Source organism: Engystomops pustulosus, chromosome 1 (genome assembly GCF_040894005.1).
Source record: "Engystomops pustulosus chromosome 1, aEngPut4.maternal, whole genome shotgun sequence".
In the NCBI taxonomy this organism is placed as follows: Eukaryota; Metazoa; Chordata; class Amphibia; order Anura; family Leptodactylidae; genus Engystomops; species Engystomops pustulosus.
Window position 1 is genome coordinate 245,872,678 of NC_092411.1, and position 12,439 is coordinate 245,885,116.

A 12,439-nucleotide genomic window follows, 5' to 3' on the forward strand; every position below is an offset into this window, starting at 1 on the left:
GGACATCTATCATCAGGATGAAGTATTGTAAACCAAGCACATTGACATACTGGTGTGTGCCTCCTCTGGTAGTATCTGCTCTTCGTTTATCTGCATATGCCCTTGTTTTTGCAAAAACAAGGCTTTAAAATATATGCAAATGAGCCTTAGGGGCTCCAGACTCCATAGATTTTAAGGCTCATTTGCATAATCTGAAGGTCTTTTTTTTTTTTTAAAAATAAGGCTATAAAAAGCTAAAAGAACAGCAGAGCTTGCAAGATACTGCAAACAAGTGTGCTGTATGGAAAATCCTTGATCTTAATGGTAGACTTCCTTTAAATAAAGAATTGGACTTTCTTTTGGTAAGTGGTGCTATATTTATTCTTTATTAGAGATGAGCGAGTATACTCGTCCGAGTATACTGCTCGGTCAAATATTAGCATACTTGGACCGGCTCGTTACTCAGACGAGTATCTCGCCGGCTCGAGTTTGAGAATTAAATTAATAAAAGACAGTAAAGAACAGTGTTTACACTGTTCTTCAACACATAACACATGTTTCCAGATGTTTTAATTTAGCGAATACATTAAAAAAACACTATTCTTCACTTTACAGGTGTGTCTCCCGCTAAGTTCGGAGATGTTCGCCGAACATCAGCAATGTAAAGAATAGTGTTATTTGAATGTGTTCTGCACAGTTTTCACTGTTTTTATTCTATTCTTCACATTGCTGATGTTAGCGCGTATCTCCGAACTTAGCGGGAGACATGCGTGAAAATCTGCAAAGTGAAGAATAGAATAAAAACAGTGCAAACAGTGAAAACACGAGCATTTAAGTGCAGAACACATTCAAATAACACTATTCTTCACATTGCTGATGTGCGCGCACATCTCCAACATTATCGGAAGACTTGTGCTAACATCTGCAAAGTGAAGAATAGAATAAAAACTGTTAAAACAGTGAACACAGGACCATTTAATTGCAGAACACATTGAAAGAATAATATTCTTCACATCCAGATGTTCGGCGCACATCTCCGAACTTAGCGGGAGACACGCGCGAACACCTGTAAAGTGAAGAATAATGTTTTTTTAATGTATTCTTACAATTAAAACATCTGGAAACATGTGGAATGTGTTAATGTGTTGTGTTAGTGAAAAAATGCTCGGTTCTCCCATTGACTTTAATGGGGCTCGTTATTCGGTACGAGCACTCGAGCATCGGGAAAAGTTTGTACGAATAACGAGCACCCGAGCATTTTAGTGCTCGCTCATCTCTATTCTTTATATATCTGCTCAGTTTGATTGAAACCTTTGACTGTTATAGAGCAGAACACCACCAATGAACAGTAATTGACCTCGGAGCATAATATAGCTTGAGTGTCAGAGCATCTACTCATGAGTCATGGCGTGTGAGGTGCAGCACCACCTCCATTACCCTGATGATATTATCAAGGGAATGTTTATTTTGTTCTACTGAACTTTATTAGTTAAAAATAGTTATTGTTTTCTTCTCCGTTGTCATGTGATGGAAGCTCATACAATTTCATGAAGGAACTAAATACATTTTATGCTTTGATTAATAAGCAGGTATTGTTTGAAATGTGCAAGCTCTTGTTTTGTATAGTGCAGCGTGTCTATGAATATCTGTATCTGTATTAACTATTTTAACATTTTTAGCAGTATGTTGATGCAACCTCTCACACATGTTGAATTTTTTTGCCATATATGTACAGACTGCATGCAGAGAACAGTGTAGGTGATACTAATTTTAAAGGTGTTTTCCAGGAATCAACTGGCTGGGGTGGAAAAAGAAATCAATCTTACTGTACTCCATTCCAAAAAGTTTTATCTGTTACCATCATATCCTAGCTTACCATTGATGTGAAATTTTAAAAATGCCTGTAGCCTGGACCAGTTTGTTTTTGCCCCCTCCATGCCAAGTGGCATAAGGAGTGAAATCCTGGCTGTGCATTAGGAATATTGACAATTTCAGGGTTTGTATGCCAGTTATTTTGCCCATCTTAATATCTAAAATGTTTTTGGGGATGGGGATACTTATTGTTCTGTAAATCCTCCTACAAGCTCTCAGAGAGGTATTTAAAGTGTCACTGTCAATTGAGATAATTTTTTATATTGTGTATGAGGGGATTTGATCATCATATTTCTAATATGTACAAATTCTGCTAAGTTTGTAAAATAAATCTAGCTACCCCCTTTCATAGATATCTGTTTTGCATAGATAGATATATCGCATGGATATATCTATATGTATAGATATCAGTTGCATGAGCTCCCATCAAATATCCCTGTGTGTGTTTAAACGGCTCTGGCAGTGAGGATTAACCCCCACACTTTCACATTGATGTTGAATTATAGCATATATGTATATGTATATATGTAGTATGCTTATAGCATACTAAAGCCAGCTATAGAGCAGAAAGGGTTGACACTCACTGAGGCACATGTATCATAAGTCTGGCTTTGTCAGTCTGTTTTTTGAGACTTTTCTTGGCTTTCCTGCTGGTCAGATGTATCTTTGCAGTTTTCCTAATTGATACATGTGGCATTTCATCTGTAGTGAATGAGGGACTTTTTAAAACAAGTCTTGAAAGTTGCAAGCAGTTCCCCAGCTTTTTTTTCTATGCCTGGTCAGGGGCAGCCACAGATTTTCACAAAAAATAAAAAAAAGTTGCAACTTTCACATCTGGATTAAAGGGGTTGTCCGAGTTTAAAAAAAAAAATATATATGTGGCCGGGAGCAGGCTGCCTAAAATAATAAAGCTGCACTTACCTCCCGGTGCCCTCCCATATCCAGGCGCCATGTAAACAAACATGGCCGCCGGAGCAGCGCTGGATTCAGCTTCCGGCAGGCCGTGGCCGGGCATGCCTATCCGTCCCTGTACACAGCATTGTGTATGGGGGCCGGAAGGTTGTCGTGTCCGGCCGGAAGCTGAATGCAGCGCTGCTCCGGCGGCCATGTTTGTTTACATGGCGCCCGGACCGGAGCGACAGCAGCGCTGGATACGGGAGGTAAGTGCAGCTTTATTGTTCTAGGCAGCCCGCTCCCGGCCACATATATATTTTTTTCAAAACTCAGACAACCCCTTTAAGGTGATAAATCAGGAAACACTGCAGGAAACTAGACAATGGCAAACTTTGAAACGAGACAGTTTTAGGCACAAAAACAAAGTCGAAAATAAACACGAGAACCATGAAGAGTTTCAAAAATTAAATAAAAAGGCAAGCCAAAAGTTTGATACATGTGTCCCACTGTCTTCAATGCTGCAGACATATTTGCCATAGCAACTTAAAAGTAACCTTGTAGCTAAGAGGCACATTGCTGTCTGTTTCTTTACAAAATAAGTAGAGTTTCTTAATGAAGTGTATTAGAAAATGTTCACAACTCTCGCCCATGCACACTATCAAAAATCATCTGAAATGACAGTTACGTTTTAACTGTGTTTATTGTTTACTGAAACATAACTATATCTATAGCTAATAACTTAATAACATAAGTTATAGCTGTTGAAATCCCAACAAACTAGGTGACAGAGTGGGGGATGATTTATCAGAATATCTAATATCTTATACTACTCATATGAGTCTGTTGCTTTTGCACCTTTTCCGGATCAGGGGTAGTGGACTCACTGGACCACCATGAGCGCTGGCGTAAGCCGACACCAGGGATCTAAATCTAAGTGGCAACAAGTTTTCACCAGAGCCCGCCCCAAGCTGGTTGGACTTGCTGCGGCCATATACCACCAGGTAGCTCCAAAGGTGCGACTTTGCTTCTGGTGGTGGCCAAGGCACAAGCTTCATATATATAGCTTATGCAGATAAACTTCAGAGGCTACTGAAGCCAAGTCGAGTGGAGGATAAAGCTACACCAAACCCCTGTAGCCTTTGAAGTTTCCCCTCTCTACACGGCCCTACAGCACTGTGTCCACGCATGCGCAGTAACTTCTTCATCTCAGCAGTGAGATGAGTTACTGTTCACTAGACAGTAAACATACTATGATGATATTTATCGGCACATTGTAAAAAAGTTTCAAAAGTCTCAAAAGCAATAAAAAACAAACGATAATGTTTGGTTGCTAAAATGGAAGAACCTCAGATTCATATAAGCTAAACAAAGACAAGATGTACTCCTTCTCTGCATCTCTCTAAAGTTGTTTATGGCTTCCATAGTAATTAAGTCTGATGGGATCCTACCTGCCAATAAGTCACCATAAACTGTTTACTTTATTTTCCTTTTAATTGCTTTTGCTATCTAGGCTTTGACTTCAAGGACATTAGGCTAAAATGTTATCACTTTTAAAGGGTCATTTTTTCTTAACTTAAATAAATGAAACATTACAATTAATGGTTGCAATTTAAGTTTCCAGCCACAGTAGTTTCTAGATACACTGCTAGTGTGCTCTGCACCTGTCCAACATTTCTTTATTGCATGTAATGCTGACATAAGGCATTTATTGGTTTTGTAACTTTTTTTTATATTAGTCTATAAATATGAACTTTCTTAAATTAGAGACTAGAGATGAGCGAGCACTAAAATGCTCGAGTGCTCCTTACTCAAGTCAAACCTTTTCCGATGCTCGAGTGCTCGTTTCGAAAAACGAACCCCATTGAAGTCAATGGGAGACTCGAGTATTTTTCAAAGGGACCAAGGCTCTGCACAGGGAAGCTTGGCCAAACACCTGGAAACCTCAGAAAATGATGGAAACACCACGGAAATGGATAGAAAACAGCAGAGGCAGCATGCATGGATGCCTCTGAGGCTGCTTAATCGCACCATTATGCCAAAATTATGGGCAACAGCATGGCGATGACAACGTGACTGAATGAGGCGAGATAGCATCTAAAATACCCAATAATTGACCCTGACACTATAGGGGACGGCATGCAGAGGCAGCGGCAGCAGCAGCAGGCTAGAGAGTGGCATGGCGACATACCCCAAATGGACTCAGGCTTCAAACCAAATTAAAAAATTCCTTTTGGCGAGGATAATGTGTAGCACTGTATGTATCAGTATTTTGCCTGGTTAAGGCGGCAGAGAGGAACCAAAGGAGGTGAGCAAGAAGCACTGAAATGATTTCCTATGTGAACAAAAGGTTGATGGTATATTTAGTCGATAACACAGCATGGTGGCGACATAGTGACCAAGTTCCATAACGTATCTGGTGAAACACCCAAAAAATGAGCCTGACACAGCTCGTTTGATAAGGGGATGACATGTGGAGGCAGCCATGGAGACGACTTCCATGATTAAGAGCGACAGTATGGGGCATTCATATTGCGCTGCTATGATTGAAACTGCAGGTCTACAGCATGGCGGCGACAGATGGGCCGAGTTCCATTATGTATCTGGTGAAACACCCGAAAATGTAGCCTAACACAGCTCGTTTGATAAGGGGATGATGTGCTGTATTTCCTCTCACGCTCCAGCGTCTGGGGTATAGACAGTTGAACATTGCACATGTAGACATTGGTGGACGCAATGGAGGATCATGGAGGCTAAATGGACAAGAAACAGCAGGGGCAGAATGCATGGATGCCTCTGAGGCTGGCTAATCTTGGGATGGAGCTAGCGGTCCGCTACCAGGCAAGCTTTCACCTGTCCAAGCCCCTGCCTCACAAGTCCTCCCAACCAAAAATGGGCCTGGGGGCCAGAAGCGTTTACTTTGAAAAAATTATAATTTTCAAAGCAGACGGGGTCATTTGAATATTTCATTTAGGAATAATGGAATAGCATAGCGCTTCTATTTTTATTCGTTTCGGAAATGGTTCCATGATTAAGAGCAACAGTATGGGCATCCAGCATCCATATTGCGCTGCTATGATTGAAACTTCAGGTCTCCAGCATGGCAGCGACAGATGGGCCGAGTTCCATTATGTATCTGGTGAAACACCCGAAAATTCTGCCTGATACAGCTCGTTTGATAAGGGGATGATGTGTTGTATTTCCTCTCGCGCTCCAGCGTCTGGGGTATAGACAGTTGAACATTGCACATGTAGACATTGGTGGACGCTGTGGAGGATCGTGGAGGCGAAATGGACAGGAAACAGCAAGGGCAGCATGCATGGATTCCTCTGAGGCTGCCTAATCTTGGGATGGAGCTGGCGGTCCACTACCGGGAGAGCTTTTGCCTGTCCAAGCCCCTGCCTCTCGGCTTCTCCCCACCTAAAATGGGCCTGGGGGCCAGAAGCGTTTACTTTGAAAAAATTATAATTTTCAAAGCAGGCGGGGTCATTTGAATATTTCATTTAGGAATAATGGAATAGCATAGCGGTTCTATTTTTTATTTGTTTTGGAAATAGTTCCATGATTAAGAGCGACAGTATGGGCATCCAGAATCCATACTGCGCTGCTATGATTGAAACTTCAGGTCTCCAGCATGGCAGCGACAAATGGGACGATTTCCATTATGTATCTGGTGAAACACCCGAAAATTCTGCCTGACACAGCTCGATTGATAAGGGGACGATGTATGGAGGCAGTAAGGTAGTAGTAGATTAAAAGTGCTGCAGTTAAGACTATGTTAGTTGGATCTTGGGACGGAGCTGGCGGTCCGCTGCCAGGTGAGCTTTCACCTGTCCAAGCCCCTGTCTCTCGGCTCCTCCCCACCTAAAATGGGCCTGGGGGCCAGAAGCGTTTACTTTGAAAAAATTATAATTTTCAAAGCAGACGGGGGCTACAAACAGCACTTCTAAGAACCTTTTGTATAAGATCAAGTGTATTACTGTTCTTATAAGTAATTGGCCTGGTTATGGCGGGGGAGGGGAGCGTAAACAGATGCGCAAGTAGCGCTGAAATAAAATCGGTCGAAGATAAAAGTTTTGAGGTATGTTTTGTGGATAACACAGCAGGGTGGTGACAAAGTTAACAAGTTTGATGTGGAAGCCGTTAAAGCAACACAATATTCTGCCTGACCCAGCTCGTTTGCTAAGGGGACGATGGATGGAGGCAGCTATATGGACGACTTTTTGAGGCAGCCATGGAGATGACGTGTGGAGGTAGCAAAGGAGACAACGTGTGGAGGCAGCTATAAAGACGACGTGTGGAGGCTGCTATGGAGACAATTAAATTTGAATAGTGCCTGTATTTGGCAGTTCAAAAAGTTTTCAAACCAGAGGAGCAAGTAGGTGGCCCTCCAGAAAAATGTAATAGATTGAGTGCCTGTATGTGGCAGTCCAAAAAAGTTTTCAAACCAGAGGACCGGGTAGGTGGCCCTCCTGAAAAATTAAATACAATGGGGCAGATTTACTTACCCGGTCTGTTCGCGATCCAGTGGCGCGTTCTCTGCGGTGGATTCGGGTCCGGCCGCGATTCATCAAGGTAGTTGCTCCGACATCCACCAGGTGGCGCTGCTGCGCTGAAAAGCATCTGAACGCACTCGAGTTCACCGGGCCGGACCAAGTGAAGGTAAGCACGTCCCAAGCGACACTTTTATTGTTTTAAATGCGGCGGTTTTTCCGAATCCGTCGGGTTTTTGCTCGGCCACGCCCCCCGATTTCCGTCGCGTGCATGCCGGCGCCAATGTGCCACAATCCAATCGCGTGCGCCAAAATCCCGGGGCAATACAGGGAAAATTGGCGCAAATCAGAAATATTCGGGTAACATGTCGGGAAAACGCGAATCGGGCCCTTAGTAAATGACCCCCATAGAGTACTATAGCTAGAGCCAGTTGGCCCTGGCAACTCTGCTTTAGTGTACAAAGAGGAGGAGAAGGAGGAAAATGAGGAGGAGGAGTGAATACATTATTCAAGTTGAGCTGCTTTCTCCTGGTGGAGAATGGAAATCCTGAGAAATCCAGGCTTTATTCAGCGCTTTCAGTCAACAGGTGTGTACGCTTATCGGTGATGATGCCACCAGCTTCACTGAAAACCCGCTCTGACAACACGCTAGCAGCAGGGCAGGCAAGAACCTCCAAGCCGTACAGCTCCAGTTCGTGCCACATGTTCAGCTTTGAAACCCAGTAGTTGTAGGGAACTGTGTGATCATTTAGGACGATGATATGGTCAGCTACGTACTCCCTCACCATCTTTCTGTAAAGATCAGTCCTACTCTGCCGAGACTGGGGACAGGTGACAGTGTGTTGCTGGGGTGACATAAAACTGGCAAAGGCCTTGTAAAGCGCACCCCTGCCAGTGCTGGACAAGCTGCCTGCTCGCCTACTCTCCCTCGCTACTTGTCCTGAAGAAGGACGCCCTCTGCCGCTAGCTGTGTCAGAAGGGAAACACTGTTTCAACTTGTGCAACAGGGCCTGCTGGTATTCATGCATTCTCACACTCCTTTCCTCTACAGGGATGAGAGTGGAAAGATTTTGCTTGTACCGTGGGTCCAGGAGACTGAATACCCAGTAATCGGTGCTGGAATAAATTCTTTGAACGCGAGGGTCACGGGATAGGCAGCCTAGCATGAAATCTGCCATATGCGCCAGAGTCCCAACGTGCAAGAATTCACTCCCCTCACTGGCCTGGCTCTCCATTTCCTCCTCCTCCAACTCCTCTTCTTCTGCCCATACACCCTGAACAGTGAAGGACTGAGCAATGCTCCCCTCTTCTGTCTCGCCAACATTCTCCTCCTCTTCCTCCTCATCCTCCTCCATCTATTCCAATACGCGTTGAGAAACAAACCTGAGAGTGCTTTGGCTATCAACAAGGGAATCTTCTTCCCCCCTCTCTTGTGACGAGTGCAAAGCTCCCGACTTCATGCTGACCAGAGAGTTTTTCAACAGGCCAAGCAGCGGGATGGTGAGGCTGATGATGGCGGCATCGCCACTGACCATGGAAGTTGACGTCTGGCAGTCTACAATCACTCTGCGCTGCTGGTAAACTCTGGATGACATGGTTAAAATTGAATTCCACCTCGTGGGCACATCGCGACTCAGTCGATGAGCGGGCAGTTGGAGGTGGCGCTGCACTGCCCTGAGAGTGGCAGCATCTGTGCTGGACTTCCTGAAATGCGCACAGATGCGGCACACCTTTGTGAGCAAATCAGACAGATTGGGGTATGTCTTGAGGAACCGCTGAACTATGGGATTTAACACATGGGCCAGGCATGGCTCATGTGTCAGTCTTCCAAGTTGCAGAGCCGCCCCCAGGTTACGGCCGTTGTCACACACAACAATACCTGGCTTCAGTTTCAGCGGTGCCAGCCAAAGATCAGTCTACGCCGTGAGGCCCTGTAATAGCTCTTGGGCGGTGTGCCTTTTATTGCCTAGGCTCAGCAGTTTGAGCACCGCCTGCTGTCGCTTAGCGACGACAATGCTGTTGTGCCTAGAGCTACAGACTGATGGCACCATGCCCACGGACGGTAATTCGGAGGAGGAGGTGGAGGAGGGGTGGGAGGAGGCATAGTAGGCCTGAGAGACATGGACCAAGGTAGGCCCCGCAATCCTCGGCAGTATATGAGCAGCCCCAGGGTCAGACTCAGTCCCAGCCTCCGCCAAGTTAACCCAATGTGCCGTCAGCGATATATAGTGGCCCTGCCCAGCAGCACTTGTCCACGTGTCCGTGGTCAGGTGGACCTTGTCAGAAACGGCGTTGATCAGGTCACAGATGATGTTGTCTGACACGTGCTGGTGCAGTGCTGGGACTGCACATCGGGAAAAGTAGTGGCGGCTGGGGACCGAATGCCGAGGGGTGGCCGCCGCCATGAGGTTTCGAAAGCCTTCGGTCTCTTCAAGCCTATAGGACAGCATCTCCAGGCTGAGTAATTTGGAGATGTGGACGTTGAGGGCTTGGGTGTGTGGGTGGGTTGCACTGTATTTCCTCTTGCGCTCCAACGTCTGGGGCAGAAAAACCTGGATGCTGCGCATGGAGACATTGGTGGACGCTGTGGAAGATCGTGGAGGCGAAGTTGTGGTTTTCACCCGGGAGGTGTTTGTGCCAGGGTCCTGGGCAGGGGGCTGACTAGTAGAGGCAGCAAATGACACAGGGGAAGGAGCAGTGGTGGACCCGGCCGGAGGAGAACGGTCTTGGTTCCATTGAGTGGGGTGTTTGGCATTCATATGCCTGTGCATACTGGTGCTGGTTAAGCTAGTAGTGGTGGAACCCCTGCTAATCCTGGTTTGGCACAGGTTGCACACCACAGTCCGTCGGTCATCCAGTGTTTCTTTAAAGAACCTCCAGAAAATCTAGCCCCCGCCACTGGAGCTTCACTACGTGCAACATTTGGCGCTGATGCACCAGCTCTGGCCCTTCCTCTCCATCTGGCCCCACCACTGCCTCTTCCAACCTGTTCTCATATAGGACTCGCCTCCGTCTCGCAAGCACTGTGTTCACCCGGCCTATCATCCCAGCTTGGCTCAGTCTGCTCCCCCCTCAGACTTCCTGCCCTGACAACAACTTCACCACTGTCTGACAACTGTGTCTCCTCATCGTCCGACACCTCTTTACACACTTCTTCCACTACGTCAAGAAGGTCATCATGACCCACAGACTGGGATCGGTGGAAAACCTGGACATCGGGAAAGAGCTCAGCAGCAACCGGACAAGTTGTTTGTGACTGTGGGAAGGGTCCAAAAAACAGTTCCTTAAAGTATGCCGGCTCAAATGCCAAATTTTCCTGGGAGGGGGCAAACTGGGGGGAAGGAGGTTGAGGTGGAGGAGCTGGAGGAGTGCTCACTTGGGTAACATGAGTGGACTGCGTGGAAGACTGACTGGTGGACAAATGGCTAGAAGCATTGTCCGTAATCCACGACATCACCTGTTCGCACTGTTCTGGCCTCAACAGTGCTCTACCACGAGTCCCAGTAACTTGAGACATGAAGCTAGGGAGTGTAGCTCTGCGGCGTTCCCCTGCTCCCTCAGGACCGCCCAGGATCACGGCCTCTGACCCCTGCAGTAGTTGGACGCCCACCCCCACGCCCTAGTCCTCTACCCCTAGCCCTTGGGTTCAAAATTAAAGTCTATTATATAGACAAAACAGAAATATAAACTGTAAATTTTTTTGTGTTTTTTTGTGTTTTTTGTGTTTTTTTCAATTTTTTGTGTTTTATTATTTTTTTATAGAACAAAACATGCAGATGAAATCATACAGCAACCACAGAAGATGATTGCTATGGCTAGTTTCTAACCTACACTGACAGCACACAACAGGATTTTGTGCTGTGCCTATGACTTTCAGTTTTGAAAAAAAAAAAAATTCAATCAAACCCCTAATAAATTGTCCCACTTCGGTGTTTGAGATGGATATGTGTGTCACTAAGAGCTAAATAGAACGTTCGCAAGTCTGCCTGCAAATTTGTCACAATATGGTACTAGCTGCACTACTAGTGCCAGCAAGCCCAGCCACAAGCAAATAAAAAAAATAAAATATAACGCTATTGTAGCCCTAAGAAGGGCTGTTGGGTTCTTGTAGAATCACTCCTGCCTAACACTATTCTAATAGAACACCCTAACGCTTTCCCTGACCAGCAGCAGCTCTCTCCCTAACGGCATCAAGAGAATGATCCGAGCAGCGCAGGCAGGGGCTAGTATATTCCAGGGTCACCTGATCAGGCCAGCCAACCACTGCTATCGACATGTAAGTGTACCACAGATGCTGGGTGTAGTGCAGAGTCTCCTGGCTTGTGATTGGCTCTGTTTCTGGATGCCAAAAATCTAAACGCCGCGAGATGACATTTTCTCGAGTGGGCGAAATACTCGTCCGAGCAGTGGCGAGTATGCTAATGCTCGGACGAGTATGTTCGCTCATCTCTATTAGAGACCTATCATGAAAGTAAATGAAAAAAAAAATATTTTTCAGACATTTTTATCCCCAACCCCACTTTGGAGTAAACAGACAACTCCCAGGTTCAGTATAGATTATACTCTTTTGGTTTGTCATTTGAACTTATAAATATAAATTGGAACCATTACCTTTTGTAAATATAATTAAAGACATCCAGTCTCTTGGAACTTTCTTCAGACTGATTACATAGGTGGGTTCGTGTGAAATACTGTGTGTTTCAGCTTCACAATAACAATGCATTAAAAAAAAAAAAAACTACCGCCTGGCTATATACAGTATTGACACATATTGGATTCTTGAAATCTTGATTATCTTATAACATATTTATGTGGAGTTATGTGGACATAAATAAATAGTTACTACCATTGAACAAAATAAAAAAAAAATCTGTAAGATAAGGAAGGACAGGTCTGTGTCTATCATTTGTAGTCTTTCAATTTTATCAATTTATTTCTATTAAAAAGTCCCTTTATTATCTCAGTATGCTTTAGTACCTTAATATACTTTTTAACTTCACATATTATAAATATTCCTTGATTAATATAATGTCTTTAAAAGCCAATTTGCTTGCAAGAACATTCCCAAGTATACTCAAGGGTCTCCTTTAAACACAAATATCACTGCAAAAACATTAAATGTCTAGGGGAAAATCCAAATGGAGTCAATGAAAAAAAGATGACACAGGAATATGCTGCTACCTTTTAATAGACTTTTTATATTC

The 12,439-nt window shown here is 44.7% G+C and overlaps 1 protein-coding gene across 1 annotated transcript in view; it reads right to left on the reverse strand.

The window, feature by feature from the left end:
- TENM3 (teneurin transmembrane protein 3) overlaps positions 1-12,439 on the reverse strand; it is a 1,383,253-nt gene that overhangs the window by 1,333,518 nt on the left and 37,296 nt on the right. The window lies entirely within an intron of this gene.